The sequence below is a fragment of the Ictidomys tridecemlineatus genome, chromosome 1 (assembly GCF_052094955.1).
Source record: "Ictidomys tridecemlineatus isolate mIctTri1 chromosome 1, mIctTri1.hap1, whole genome shotgun sequence".
Taxonomy (NCBI): Eukaryota; Metazoa; Chordata; class Mammalia; order Rodentia; family Sciuridae; genus Ictidomys; species Ictidomys tridecemlineatus.
The window spans coordinates 57881152-57885239 of NC_135477.1; positions in this window are offsets into that span (position 1 = coordinate 57881152).

Consider the following 4088-nt stretch of genomic DNA (forward strand, 5'->3'; position numbering starts at 1 on the left):
AATCACTTGCTTCTTCCTTTCAGCAGATTATGGCAGGATGCAGAATTCCTGTTTGGGCTTAGCATGTGGATGATAAAGCCTGAAAGATTCCTGAACTTTGAAATAGTCTTTCTAACAAGAAGGGCTGTAAGAAGCTAACTGGGTTTGATGAGTCCAATCAGAGGAGCATCCTTCCAATGCAAAGGATGCAGAGGCCAATACCTGAGCAATCCAGGGAGTCTAGTTTGGTAGGAGAAGTGGGAAGGGTGGCTGTGGGAAGGAGCCAGCAGTGTCTGTCATGTTATCACGACTGCGGTCATACAGTCACAATGACAGGAGAGCTGAAATGGGAAAAACCCACAAAAGGACATTATCTGTTTTAGTTGGCCCTTCCCAGCTCCAGGGATTTTCCACTTACTTGATCTATCTCAAAAGTCTACAAGGCAGGGTTATGCATCTTTTTGTGCAGGACTGGTGCAACAAAGTACCACAAAGTGGGTTTCTGGAAAAAAAAAAGTTTTCTTTTCATCTTATATTTTTCTGGGGACTAGAAATTAAAAATCCAGGTGTCTTTAGGGACATGCTCCTTTGAAACCTGTGGGGAGCATCCTTCCTGTTCTCTGGTATTTATTAGCATGCTTGGTTTCCCTTGGTTCGTAGCTGCAGCAGTTTAATGCCTCATGTGACATTCCCCAATCCACCCCCGTGTGTCTGCCCAGTGCCTCTTCTCATCTTTTTATAAGATACACCAGTCACGTTGAATTAGGGCCAACCTTACTCCAGCCTGATCTCATCTTAACTGACTAATTGCATCTGAAATGTCCCTCTTGTCAAATAATGTTTTGAGTGACTGGGGGTTAGGACTTCAACCAGAGGCCATAGGACTTTCTTCTTACAAGCTTTGGGGGCTACAGAGCTAGAACTGGAAATTGACCTTAAATAAATATTGATTGCTAATCTGTAGGCTATGAGACACCACTCAGAATTCTGTTGATAAGAGGCATAATTAGGAGCAATGAGGAAGTAGTTATGGTAAGATGGAAAGCTCTAGAGCTTAGGAGTCCACTCAGAGCTCAGGGTCAATGGGCTTTGCACATTACTAGCAATGTCAATGTCTAGTTTTTCCTCTGTAAGATCAGAATAACAGTGAATGTAAGTGAGTATTAAAAGAAGCAATTCATGTAAAGTGCCAGGTTTCACACTTGGCCTGTAATAAGCTCTCCACATGGGGAGTAGCCTTAGTTTTCTCAATGATATTGAAGATAGGAGGTGTCTTTTTGTGTGAACTATTACTATCAATCTTAATAGGTGGGGACAGTTCTCATCAGCCTTTTTTAAAAGTCAAGTGGACAGGAATAAAGTAAGGACAAAGATTACCACAGAAATAGAGGAAAAGCCTCAAATTTGAGTGTGCACTGGCTCCATATAATACTTTAGGAATCTAGTTATAATAGCTATGGACAGTGACTATGCACCCAAATATTATCCTAAAGATTGTATATATTTTGGTTCATTTACTTTTCATGTACTATTATTATCCCCATTTCATAGATGAGGAAACTGAGGAATAGAGAGGTCATAAAACATGTCTAATGTGACACAGGTGGTGGAGTTGTGATTTTTACCAAGGCACGCTGACTTCCAAGCACAAGTGAGTAACCACTGGATTATTCCAGCATTTAAACAGGAAAGCACAGGGCGAGTCTGCGGGAATGTAGCCACAGTATAACCACCCAGCTGGGTCTGGGCACTGTTTACCCGTCTGTAGTGTGATTGCTCAAGGTCATTTAACCTCCTCCATATTGAAGTGCACATGCTGTCCACGTTCAACCTGGTGGTGTCTTGCTCAGGTTCCTTCTCTCTCCCAGAGCATACTAACTATGTGGTTGCAGATTATGCTAAATTGTCCCTGTGAGAAAATGTGCTGGCTTTGCGTGGTTTGGGAGGTAAATGAGCAGAGCCACTAATCGGCATCGGTCAGGTCAGTCTTACTAATTACAAATGAACCAGAGTTCAGCATGGCTGATGGAATCATCCAGAATTGATGCCAATGAACGTGTAGGTGAATATACCCCACAGGTATCTGTGTCTACTGTATGTTGGTTTTCATACCAGGCAGAGGCTTATAAGGGTAATTGAGAGGTAGTCCCTGAAACCCAGGAGCTGATGGTCCAGTGGGGGACACACCTGTGGAAGGAAAGAAGGAAAGTAAGCCAAGGAAATGACTGCCTTAGTAGAACATTGGATAAAAACCACAGAAGCATGGAGCCTGGAGATCACCTATTCCTGAGGAAGTCAGGAAAATACAGCCAGTCTTTCTGCTGACTGAAGAGTACAGTGGTGTCCAGCATGCAGGAGGTCAGACCCACTGGGCAGAGAAGAGAATGGCTTATTTTTTTTATGGTATCTTTTAAATTCACCTAGAATCATATGGGATGCTTATTAAGGAAGCAGATTCCTAAGCTCTGCTCCAGACTTTTGACTCTGTCTCTTTGGAGGTGAGGTCCAAGAATCACTTTTTTTAGTGTAGGGTAGAATTTGGGAATAGCAGTGTGCTGTGCTGTATGAAAGCCAGGGTTTTGACAGTGACTGTCCTGTCCATATTTGAGATGGGAAAGTAGAATGCTTGAAACAGAGAATTCAGAGTTAGAAAATGATATTAATGACACTTCAAGGGTAAGTCAAAGCTAGATTTTGAAACTTCTGAATAAAGACACTGGGCTTCATTTTGTAAGTCATGGGACCCGGTGAAAGTACTGAAGCAAGGTTGTGATATGATCCAAACTTTATTTTGGAATGGGTAAGAGGGGAAAACCAGGGAAAGCAATTCATAGACTCTTAGTCTAGCCTAAAGGAGAAATTGATAAAGTGGACAACCAAAGCAGGCAAAGTGGAATGTCTTTCCTTACAAAGATCATATAGATGTCTTGCAGAAAACAAAGGAAAATTTCAACAATTTACCTGCATGTCAGGTAACTGGCACACAGTCAAAGATGGATAAACACTGTCAGGATGAGAAACTGTTTATTCAACATCACTATGTGCCAGCACTCTGCTGAATGTTTTACATAAACTATTTCACTCAATGCTGAAAACAACATGGAAAGAGAGCTGTTACATTTTACAGATGAGAAAAATGAAGCCTTTGAGAAATTAAGCAACTCATCCAAGGTCACAAAGCTAAGAAGTGGCACAGTTGAATTGCAAATGCAGATGATCTGATACCAGAGTTGATGCTCTTAGCCATAACACCACATTGCCTTGCCAGGAACAGGATATGTCCTTGGGTTTCTTTTTACATGCATATATTTTTATATATTTGTCATCAGTATCTATAAAGTTTTATATCCTATTGTATGCAAAGCATTTTGCCAAGTCATAAAATGTTTCCATAAGCCTAATTTTAATGAATATGTGATCACCCACTGAATGGATATAGATTAAAATTTTCCTCATTTATTATCTCTATTTTTGGTATTTTGATTTTTCTCAGGTTTTCCCTAATATAAATAATGGAAGCAATAAACATTTTCATGTAAGCAAATTTTTCTACACCTGAAGTTACTTATTTCCATGGGTTAGATTTCTAGAAAAAGAATTTCCACTGGATGTAAGGACTCATTACATTTTTGAGCCTTTAATTCAATTTGCACAATTGTGCTTTGGATGTTTTGACCAGTTCATAGCCACAGTGCACCTTACAGCCACATGCAAAGTACAAGGGTACAATTTTAGCCCTCTGGACTCACATTAGGTATTATTTTAACAAATTGCTCTTATTTAAATGAATTAAAATGATAAATTATGTCTAATTTTTATCTGCCTTCATTTAATTGCATATTTATATATGTCCTTACTAACTAATGGTATTTCTTTTTAAAAAAATATTTATTTTTTAGTTGTAGTTGGACACAATACCTTTATTTTATATATTTATATGTGGTGCACGTGCCAGGCGAACGCTCTACCACTGAGCCATAAACCCAGCCCCGGTATTTCTTCTTTCATGAATGATCTGCTTGTTCATTTTGTCTATTTATCTTCTGGAGGATCTTATGAGTTATTTTCCAGTGTAGACTACCTAATTTTAGGGAAGACATTGAGGGTGG